The 12,523-nt window shown below is 36.5% G+C and overlaps 1 long non-coding RNA gene across 1 annotated transcript; it reads left to right on the plus strand.

The window, feature by feature from the left end:
- The first annotated feature begins 233 nt into the window (after positions 1-233).
- On the plus strand, positions 234-5,715 carry LOC131529599 (uncharacterized). Its single transcript, XR_009268145.1, has 3 exons — positions 234-381; positions 4,154-4,259; positions 5,047-5,715. It is a non-coding gene; the product is annotated as an uncharacterized LOC131529599 (long non-coding RNA).
- Positions 5,716-12,523: the final 6,808 nt, after the last annotated feature.

Here is a 12,523-nt window from a genome sequence, read left to right on the forward strand (position 1 = left end):
CAGTTCACAACTTACCATTTCAATGTCGCGTGTAATGATGCGATCTCTTGATACCAATAAAAAAGGTGACAAGGCTGTGACATTAGGATCGTAAATTTCAATGCTTAAGCCTTTGAACTTTTTGATCGATGTATCCTTTGTCGATATTAATTAAAGCTACGATAGTAAAACCATGTTGTAAATGTAAACAAAGAAATGTATGAACCAGGGATGGGCTCAAGCAAGTTAAAGGATTAAATGGCCCCTGGAGCAATATGCGTGTGAATAAGGAAACCGGAGAACTCAGCTTTAAAGAGATCCGAATTGATCAGACTGGAAATTATGAAGTGAAGATCAACACCAGCAGTTTGATAATAGACAGGAAATTCAGTATTACTGTTGGTGAGTAGCACAATCTTTCTATAATGTTTTTGTAATTGTAATATTTAGACTGATAACTCTAGTGAACAGTTTAGATGCTCGAATGAACACATTAAGCTTACCTTATAAGGGGATTTATTGTTACCAAATTCAGTTTTTTGCCTGTCTAATTATTTGAAAGCATTAAAACAGGTTTCATTTATTCTTACAATAGCCCTATGATTTTTTTTCCCCCTCAGAAATTAAACAAATTTTATTTTTTGGGAAAAAAAGGGGATTTAAGGTTTTAATAATTTTAGTAGTGGCCTATTACATACATTCTACTGAACAATAGTAATGTTGGCTATTTCTGCCGCAATGACAAGGGAAACCAAAATTTTATTTTGATGGGTTGCCGTGAATACCTTTACATTTCTGTGTGTATATGATATGATGAGGATAGTTTTACTCAAATGAAACGGTCAAATGCTAATGAAGTGACTCTCAGAGTAGTTCTGGAGATGTTGTTCATGTATTTATGTCCTCATTAGTGAGACTGCAGACTTTAATATCACCGGAAGCGTCACACACGCTTCTGTATGCGTAGTAAACAAAACCGTGCATCTCCGCCATTCATTCCCAGCTAAAAAAAAAACAATAGAAGCCCAATAGAAACCATCACAGAAATTCTAATGGTTTCCATTAAAATACCATTATAAACCATTAGCTTTTTCCAGTAAAACCATTACAAAATTCCTTTTTGTAGTGTGTTTTGGGCATTTTTCCAATAGGATTTAACATCCCACCAGAGGATATAATGGCAGGGGAAACACTGCACTGACTAATACAGTGGCGTGCACAGACCTCTGCAGATATCCCTTGGTAGAAATTGTTTTGGGGTGCACCACAAAAGAAGAGAAAGGGGACTTTAGCATTCCCCAAAAACTTACAAGGACATTTTTTTGCTCCATATTTTGAATAATAGGGGCATTCTAAATAAGCGTGTTTTGTCTGTTTGTTTGTTTGTTTGTTTGTTTGTTTTTGCAAATTTCCCTGCAGAGGGCCAAGCATTTGGTCTTTGCCTTGCACCATGATCATGCTTGTCATAGCATGCGGGGTCCTGACACCCTATGGTGACTAAAAGATGTTACTAAATATTTTGATAAATAAATTATATAAAAGTAAATATGTATATAATGATGGTACACTGAAAACGGATTCTGTGGTGAAGTAAATACTATGGAATAAACAAAAGCTAGATTGGGGAAAAATAATTATATTAGTACTCAATTCAAGTTTGTAGAAATTGAAGTGAACTAATAAGTATATTTTACTTATGTTTACAAGGATTATTTGAGTAAGTTTCAAAGTAATAAAACTAAGTAAAACGTACTCAACTCTGGGGCATGAATAATCAATAAGGTTGTATTTTTCATTTTCTAGTTGTATTTATGCTGTTATGTACTTGAATGTTTGTAAGTAAATCATACACTTTAAAAGCATAGCTTAATTCAGTGCTATACTGTTTCAGTAAAAATATAAGTTAGTTAAGTAGATTTTACTTAATTTTATACTTATAATATATTTCATACTGTGGATAACAGCCCAACAGTGATTTATACACTTCTTTATTTGCTGCTTAAAGGCCTACTTTGTACAAGATTGCATTTATAGTGCATTTTCAACCTTTATTTCTTAGTTTAGTGCAGCAAAACTAGACAAATCAGCCCATACAAGTAATTTGCACTATGTAACTGGTTGCCATGACAACCTCAAGTGGTTGCTGATCTCTGTAGTCATAGTAAAATCACTTCAATATTATATATGGAGTTACACAGAGTGTGAATATGTAGATTTATTATAGAAAAACTAAAATGTGATTAAGATGATGATTGCCCAAAACAATATATTGATGTGGCCCTTACAGTATATCCCTTCACCAGGGGCTGATTTAGCAATTTGGGGGCATCAGACAAAATATAGGAATCGGGCCCTATACATTTGCACACATTTACCTAGATCATCCTTCAGGTTCCTTTTTTGTTGTTATGCTTGCTGCTGCACAATTGTGTCCCATAGTTGTGTCCAGTATTTCTACATTTTTCATGTACATGTTATAATGGCTTTTTTTCATGTTGTAGACCATGAAATAGCAATTGATTTACAGTTGAGATTCAGGTTTTCACAAAAACTAAATTAAAAATAAAATGAGATACCTCATAATTGAGCATTTAAACTGTTTTTTTTTTTTTTTTAAGTCAGAGTCAGAAGTATAAATTATTATATTAATTTAAAACGGCTATATGGGTGGATGGGGGAAACGGCAGACAGGCTTATTGAAAATCCAATTTGATTCTCTGGCAGTAGGAGGCGTCTTTAGAATGTCAGAAAAATAGGGGTTTCCCCAGTAACGGCTGTAAACAAAGCAGCACTGCGCTCATGATTGCTACTTGATCAGATAAAGTTGAAATGCAATCAAAACTTTTCTGAAGACAGTCGGTTCATTTCAGAGTTACAAATAAAAACACCCACGCCACATCATTGTTTGAATTAGTAAGAATGAGTAAAGTGTTTAAAACTATAGCCTATAATGTTGAAAATGTACGAGGAAAGTCCTCTGATGAGTAACCAGGGTAAGCTTATGTACCGGGGCTCAGCCCCAGGCGGCCATGCCCCAATTTAACCCCTGTGTGTAGGCCAATATGCGTGATGTTCAATTTACATCAAATCAATGTCATGTCAAGTTTTTGACGTCAGTTTGATTTGTATATTTTACCTGTTTTTTTATGTCAATTTTGATATCAACATCAATTGCATACTGGGTTATGTATCTTTTGATTGGACAATGCAAAAAAAAAAAAAAACGTGAATAACATTGGGCGCTTTTCTGCTCAGAGTTGTTTTTTTTTCAGCTTCAGGTGCTCTGAGTGCTCCTACAAAAAGGCGAGCGGGGCACATAAACAGCGCACAAAATGCTCACTGCCAGTATAAAACAATAAAAAAAAAAGGCATCTCTCACATTCTGTCTGGGTCTTACTGTATAAGTGTGCGTCCTTGAAAGTTTTCTAACGTATTTAACTTCTTATGTAATATCAATGGTATGCCATATTTCAGATGCATCTGAAATTACAATACAGGCCTATATGTATTTAACTATTTGATAAAAATTATTGCTATAGGGACAATTTAGTAGTTGCTGGATATTGGTAGGGACATGTCCTTAGCATCCCTACAAAATTGTATGCCCTTGGTTCACCCAAATTGGGTTCACCCACTCACCCTGGTGGTGTTCTAATGTTCTAACCTTTCTTTCTCTTTTAGAATTTTTTTTTCTTTCCCCAAACAGTTTAAAGCATACAGAACAGTGCATAAAACAAATTCATAGGGGAGAAAAGTTCACTAAAATATAAGCAGGTCCATAGTGGATTCCAAGTGATCAAGGTCATAGGATGTTCCATTTAAACCTATTACACAGGTTCTGAGAACTCAATGACATATATCTGAGTCCATGAGAAGGAAGGAAGTTAGTGAGGGAAAAGCATGAAAATTTGAACTGGAAAGCAGTGCAGCTATTAGGCCTACAGTGCGAGTTTGGTGAGATTGGAGGTTTGTTAATAGTTCTGACAGCTTGTAGCCATAACTAATGAGCAATATTATTGACAATGGATTAAATTTAATATTTTGATGATTTAACAATACATTTGCATGTCCACAGATTCAGGTCTCCTCTCAGGTAATAGTGCTGATGTTTCTAGTGTTTGCTACAGATCAGACACACGGTCACACTAATGAGTGTCTCTCTTTATCATTACAGCTCAGTCAGGTGCTGCATCAGGGATATGTGGTGCTGGTGTTGGTCTGATAGTTTGGGCTGTAGCTGTTTTTTTGCTGCAAGAAGTATAAGCAACCAAAGCAAAGGTGTAAGTATGACATACAAACCTTACAGCAAAAGACAAATGTGAAATTTAGTCTTTAAAGAAAATGAACTGGTATATATATATTTTTTTCACTAAGTTGTAATTAACAATGTTTCCGTTTTTATTGATTACTGTTTAAAGAATAACAAAAGATTGTTAGACACCGAAGTACCTGACAAGTATCTGAGAAGCTCTATTTTGGAAAATACTTCCCCTAAATGACACACAAAAACAAAGCAAGTGCTTTACATGTCAGTCAGATGGTTCTTCCTGAGTAAATAGGTCTTGTCTGTAAAGATTGATGAAAGATTTACAATAGAAGGTAGGTTGTGTGATATTATTAATTCATCTTGTTAATTCAGACATCATTATAACGTCAACTTCTTTAATACAAATATAAAGACAGAGTCTGCTTTTTCCAGCTTTATCACAGAGAATTCTTACATATATTCTCTTTGTGATACATTGGCCTTTATTTAGATATTAACCTTGTAACATTTGAGAATTAATTTTTTTCAGATATACTCTTGGTTCTCTTTACAACTCAGTTACTGTTAATGTATTGGTCATTTAAGAGACCGTTTGACCAGCAACTGATCAAAAGCTTCATGGTTAAACACACAATGTAATTGTTACAGAAGCACCCCTGACTCTGTGTTGATGACACTCAGCATGTCAATGTTAATGTGGCTTCATTGATTAATTCATTAAACACTATTAATACTGTAATTTACCATTTTAAAATACCATGTTAAAGATTTTTCTTGACTTCCTTAATTCTTTCCCACAGGTACTAATGCTGCACATGAGAGCAACTGAGAGCATGCTATCAAACGGGAAACTCCCAACAGCAGTATTTTAGTCACTATAACAGTATACACATTAACAGTATATTAATTCAACCCATGCGTGCTTTTTAGATGTTTTTTTTTGTTTTTTTCATTTGTTTTGGCATAATTACAGAAATGTGCTTTCATTATTATGAAGTTGATGTAACAGTTTGCTGTTCACACATCAATGTTTGACTTATTTAGTGTAATTTTGTTACACTCCAGGATTGATTATTTTTACACTTTTGCAGAGTTTAGCAGAAATATTCTCATACTTAATGTGTAAATACTTTTTTGTTTTGTTACATTGCATTTTTTGCTTGTTCTTTCATTGAATAATGTATGCTTAAATATTTTTTTAAATGACTGACTTCTGACACCACATTTTTCCAAATGAATCCATTATGCATGTGTAAAATGACTGTTTTCATGAATAATCCAGTGTTAAATACTCTTAGTGGCACTCTGTGATACTGTGTTCTTACAAGAGTTACAAGATGATCTTTGTCTGAACATTTCATTCATTCAGCTTTTGGCTTTTTATAATAATTGTAACATAAAGCACATCAGTTTTTTCAGTTGTCATTGTATGCAAGTATTGTGAAAATAAAAGCTTGGTTTGCCCATAATTGTGCTGTATGTTTGTGTTCAAGTTGCATATTAATGGATTTTAACAAATTCTTTACATGACTCTCAGAGATGGACTAATTTATAATATTTATTTGATTTTATCGACAATGTCAAGATCACTTCAATTCACTGAAACAAAAGTATGCTGCATGTTTGCATAAGTTTCTCATGACTTAATGAAACGAATGTTGTGGTCATATGTGAAGATCAGTATCAGTCTGTAGGAAACCAAAAAGGATTAACTTCAAATGTAAATTTTATTTTAGTTGAAACAGTAATACAGTATAAAACACGTGGCAATACAATTGTCAGTAGATCATAAACAGCATCAGAGACAGTGTGATCAGTGGTGAAAAGTGTAAATCACCTCCGTCATTTCAGATTTCTGTAAGAAACAAACACAAATGGTCAAGCAGGAAAATAAACTTAATTGTTTCATATGCAAAACCTGCAGAAGCTCAAATTAATATCTGGTGTGACCACCATTTGCCTCACACAGTGCAACACATCTCCTTCGCATAGAGTTGATCAGGTTGTTGATTGTGGCCTGTGGAATGTTGGTCCACTCCTCTTCAATGGCTGTGCGAAGTTGCTGGATATTGGCAGGAACTGGAACACGCTGTCTTATACGCTGATCCAGAGCATCCCAAACATGCTCAAAGCGTGACATGTCCGGTGAGTATGCTGGCCATGCAAGAACTGGGATGTTTTCAGCTTCCAGGAATTGTGTACAGATCCTTGCACCATGGGGCCGTGCATTATCATGCTGCAACATGAGGTGATGGTTGTGGATGATGGCACAACAATGGGCCTCAGGATCTCGTCATGGTATCTCTGTGCATTCAAAATGCCATCAATAAAATGCACCTGTCTTCGTTGTCCATAACATACGCCTGCCCATACCATAACCCCACCGCCACCATGGGCCACTCAATCCACAGCGTTGACATCAGCAAACCGCTCACCCACACGACACCATACACGCTATCTGCCATCTGCCCTGTACAGTGAAAACCGGGATTCATCCGTGAAGAGAAGACCTCTCCAAAGTGCCAGACACCATCGAATGTGAGCATTTGCCCACTCAAGTCGGTTACGACGACGAACTGCAGTCAGGATGAGACCCCGATGAGGACGACGAGAATGCAGATGAGCTTCCCTGAGACGGTTTCTGACAGTTTGTGCAGAAATTCTTTGGTTATGCAAACCGATTGTTGCAGCAGCTGTCCGGGTGGCTGGTCTCAGACGATCTTGGAGGTGAAGATGCTGGATGTGGAGGTCCTGGGCTGGTGTGGTTACACGTGGTCTGCGGTTGTGAGGCCGGTTGGATGTACTGCCAAATTCTCTAAAATGCCTTTGGAGACGGCTTATGGTAGAGAAATGAACATTCAATTCACGGGCAACAGCTCTGGTGGACATTCCTGCAGTCAGCATGCCAATTGCACGCTCCCTCAAAACTTGCGACATCTGTGGCATTGTGCTGTGTGATAAAACTGCACATTTTAGAGTGGCCTTTTGTTGTGGCCAGCCTCAAGCACACCTGTGCAATAATCATGCTGTCTAATCAGCATCTTGATATGCCACACCTGTGAGGTGGATGGAGTATCTCGGCAAAGGAGAAGTGCTCACTAACACAGATTTTTTTAGTTTTTGACCTAGCTGGTCTTTGTCTCCTACGCACCATCTATTGCCGTCAGGTGTGTGGAGTTTAATTGTTAATAAATATGTTTGAAAAAATTGATTTACATACTTTACAGTGTACATATGTTTTACGTACTGTCCTCTCACATCATCTTGTATAGTGGATATAGGCAAATATACAAAAATAATCAAATTATTTCACAAATATTTACACAATTCATCTGAGCCTTTTTAAGGCTGTCTTCATCACCCCCTAGTGTCCCTGTGGTCTTGGGGAAAAAACACAACAATACTTTAATAGAACTGTTCAGATCTTTCAAAGAGGTTCCAAGTTGTATCCTTGTTCACAGACTACACAGACTAATATTTTTAACAAAACAGGATCAGAGTTTTTGTCGTTTTTTGACTTCAGAACTAAGGCTACGCTAGTCTTCTAAACTCTAAAGCAAATTACGCTCTTGGAGCTCCCCCTAGTCACTAAACATGAATTTAACATAGCTTAATGTTTTAATGCATCATAAACTAACAACCAATGTTATTTTACAATGTCGTTTTTTTCTTCCTTTTTTTAATTTAAATGATGATGACAATCAAATCATTGTAAGTAAAATCATCCAAAAAAGATTTTTTTAATGCTATCTCTGATGTTCAGACTGAAGCTGTAAGTGTTGTAAATAGTATTGAGTAGATAAAGCAGTATAAGGTACATTTATAAATATTAATTGCATATTTGTAAAACATAAATGGTAAAGAGGGTGTCTGAGCTCTCTCCTAGTCAGTTAGGCTGGTTAGGCCTTTCAGCAGGGTGCAGACATCAATGGCGACAAATGTGTCAACAGAGCCTTGATCCTCACTGAAGAGTTACAAATTACAGAATATAGTCTGAAGTCGAGAATTTAAGGCCCTGATACAATAAGGATATATAAATGATAATATTAAAATCATAAGAGTAATACATGTAAATGCAGATGCAGTTACTATGGTCAGTCACAGAGTTTGATGATTGTTCTGTTGTAAATCACCTCTGTCATTTCAGATTTCTGTAAGACAACTCAAACCCAAAAGAGAAAAACAAACCTGATGTTACAAATGTCCTGCAGAAGCTCCAAAAAAAAAAAAAAATCAATGACAGAAATCTGAAGCAATTAAATGTATATTATAATAGTATAAAATGTATATTATAAAATAATTATAACTGACATATGGAAAATTAATACATTAAAAACATGTTAAAATCACTACTGTGAACACATTTATTTTTGTAGTACATTTATGGGAAGATGCAATATCATAATGTTACTTTTTGTCATTGTAGTCAAATGAGATTAAAAAAAAAATATTTAGATTATTATTTAAATTATTAATTTAAAAGGCAACTTTTCTAATAATGACTGGAGTGTTTCTACTATCTCTGTTCCCTTTTCGCACATTCAGATTAGCAGAACTGTCTTCAGCTTTTAGTCTTACGGCAAATGTAAGTGTTCAGCAGGAAGTTAACTGTCTATTTTAGCTGAAACGCCCTGAGCTCACACAAACTGTTTTCACAGTTATTTGCAGCCCAGAGTGAAGTGTGAAGATCTAATCTGATCTTTCTCTCTGGTCAGTTCAGTACATTAGTACACTACTAGTACATTAGCATATTTACTACAAGTATACGTAAACATAATTGAAATTTACTTAAGTATACTTAATAAAATTAACTTGAATTATATTTGTAAATTTAATTTAAGGGTACATCAGAATGTGCTCTCAGATTATCTTCTGGAGTGGATATATGCCAATATATAAAAAGAACAAAATTATTTCACAAATATTTATTTTCTAATGTGTCCTCATCGCCCCCTAGTGTCCTGATGTGAGAATGTCTGATTCTTCAGTAACTGACTGATGTTGACCTCACAACTGCAGCCACGCCCACCAGAGCAGAGACAACCAATCAGAACACAGTTTCCTGTGGTCTGAGGGAAAAAACACCCCAATACTTTAATAAAACTGTCCAAATCTTTTAAAATAGGTTTCAGTAATTCTATAGGGCCTTCTTTCACAAAGTAAAATATTGGTTCCAACCAAACAGGATCAGAGTGTCTCGTTTTTTTGACTTCAGACCTCAGATTGCAAGTCTTCTAAAGCAGATGACGATCCTGGAGCGCCCCCTAGAGACTAAACATGAAAACATATGTATGTTTTAATGTGTTAAACTACCATGCAATGTTATTTTACATGAATTAGTAAATATTACGTGATAGGAGCCAATGTTTCTCACACTGAAAGATGGTCTTGTGTTTGTGTATATATATATATATATATATATATATATATATATATATATATACAGGTGCTGGTCATATAATTAGAATATCATCAAAAAGTTGATTTATTTCACTAATTCCATTCAAAAAGTGAAACTTGTATATTATATTCATTCATTACACACAGACTGATATATTTCAAATGTTTATTTCTTTTAATTTTGATGATTAGAGCTTACTGCTCATGAAAGTCAAAAATCAGTATCTCAAAATATTAGAATATTTACATTTGAGTTTGAATAAATGACCATCCCTACAGTATAAATTCTGGGTATCTCTTGTTCTTTGAAACCACATTAATGGAGAAGACTGCTAACTTGGCAATGATCCAGAAGACGAACATTGACGCCCTCCACAAAGAGGGTAAGTCACAGAGGGTCATTACTGAAAGGTGTGGCTGTTTACAGAGTGCTGTATCAAAGCATATTAAATGCAAAGTTGACTGGAAGGAAGAATTTGGGTAGGAAAAGGTGCACAAGCAACAGGGATGACCGCAAGCTTGAGAATACAGTCAAGCAAAGCCGATTCAAACACTTGGGAGAGCTTCACAAGGAGAGAACTGAAGCTGGAGTCAGTGCATCAAGAGTCACCACGCTCAGACGTCTTCAGGAAAAGGGCTACCAAGCCACTTCTGAACCAGAGACAACGTCAGAAGCATCTTACCTGGGCTGTGGAGAAAAAGAACTGGACTGTTGCTCAGTGGTCCAAAGTCCTCTTTTCAGATGAAAGTAAATTTTACATTTCATTTGGAAATCAAGGTCCTAGAGCCTGGAGGAAGAGTGGAGAGGCACAGAATCCATGTTGCTTGAAGCCCAGTGTGAAGTTTCCACAGTCAGTGATGATTTGGGCTGCCATGTCATCTGCTGGTGTTGGTCCACTGTGTTTTCTGATGTCCACAGTCAACGCAGCCATCTACCAGGAAATTTTAGAGCACTTCATGCTTCCTTCTGTTGACAAGCTTTATGGAGATGCTGATTTCATTTTCCAGCAGGACTTGGCACCTGCCCACACTGCCAAAGGTACCAAAAGCTGGTTCAATGACCATAGTGTTACTGTGCTTGATTGGCCAGCAAACTTGCTTGACCTGAACCCCATAGAGAATCAATGGGGTATTGTCAAGAGGAAGATGAGAGACACCAGACCCAACAATGCAGAAGAGCTGAAGGCCACTATCAGAGCAACCTGGGCTCTCATAACACCTGAGCAGTGCCACAGACTGATCGACTCCATGCCACGCCGCATTGCTGCAGTAATTCAGGCAAAAGGAGCCCCAACTAAGTATTGAGTGCTGTACATGCTCATACTTTCCATTTTCATACTTTTCAGTGGGCCAAGATTTCTAAAAATCCTTTCTTTGTATTGGTCTTAAGTAATATTCTAATATTTTGAGATACTGATTTTTGACTTTCATGAGCTGTAAGCTGTAATCATCAAAATTAAAAGAAATAAACATTTGAAATATATCAGTCTGTGTGTAATGAATTAATATAATATACAAGTTTCACTTTTTGAATGGAATTAGTGAAATAAATCAACTTTTTGATGATATTCTAATTATATGACCAGCACCTGTATATATATATATGTGTGTGTGTCAGTGGGGATTTCTTTAAGACTGCAAGGGAAGCACAGCTTCCCCTATAATGTCAAAAAAATAATGGTCAAATATGTACTATTGTGTTAACATTTTATTGACTAAAAATGCGTTCGTTCAGAATCAGCTACATATAGCAGGTCGCTGACTCGATTTCCTTCTCATACATTCCCGTAGCGTCAGTGCATTTCTCCGTTGAAGCTGAGCGTCCATTGACTTCAATGGGGCTGCTTTGAACAGTTTTTTTCAGTGCCTCGAAACTAGACGGTCATTGGATAAATGCTGCGATTATGTCCCGCCCCCGGACGCTCAGCGTCTCTGGGGGTGAATGGAGGAGTGGGCCGGCCTGGACGCTGAGCTTCTGCGTGATGATTGGAGGGTCTGTCCTTATGATTGACAGCGATTGTGTACAATAAAAAGTCGCTGACGCTGAAGCTATTCGAGCTCAGTCCCATCGCGGCTTTGCACTTGGTTCTTATTAATCATTATATATATATTTTTTTATTTATTTATAATGTTATGTTTTAATATACATGCTGCTAACTCGGAAATTTCAAGATATGCGAGCAAAAAATGCTCCTGACAGCAATACGACACGAGCAAGAGCGCTGTTTTTGTTTCGTTTCTGTGTTTGATCCAAATCCGCGTTGATTTGGGCGAATCACTGATTCACTGAGCCATTCATAAAAACAATCATTTTGTAGAATTGAATTATAAATTAAGCTGGTATAGTATTGTAAGCAGGGCTGGAAATGGGGGACGCAGTCCGGGAGTGAATTTCGAGGGGGGACGGCGTTTCATTTCCAACTATTTGGAAATTAAAGTGATTTCTATATTTTATTAATTCAAAAGACTACGAAAGCGAACCCAGTTCTGCATATAAATGTAGCACTGTGTTTATGGTTCGCTGCGCAATGCTGTCTTTTGCCATTTAATATCTGCAGACTGCAGCCAATAGAAATGCTCCTCTATCGCTGCGCGTGCTGCTCCTCACAGCACAGACCATGAAGGCAGACTGCAGTTGTTGTCATTCATTGTAACAAACAAAGTGTAGAGAGATGTAAATAATATATTAAGTGTGCAGTGTAGAGAGCTTCATTCATTAAAATAGAAGTTTGTGAGATAGCGACGAACTGAGGGTAACAGCTTTTTTTTTTGTTTAACAGCGAATCGATTGAATGAATGATTCGGTGACAAAGACAGTGACTTGATGCCACCTACTGGCGGTTTCTGTTTAATTTTTAAAGTCATTTAATTAATTGA

This window comes from Onychostoma macrolepis, chromosome 22 (assembly GCF_012432095.1).
Source record: "Onychostoma macrolepis isolate SWU-2019 chromosome 22, ASM1243209v1, whole genome shotgun sequence".
Classification (NCBI taxonomy): domain Eukaryota; kingdom Metazoa; phylum Chordata; class Actinopteri; order Cypriniformes; family Cyprinidae; genus Onychostoma; species Onychostoma macrolepis.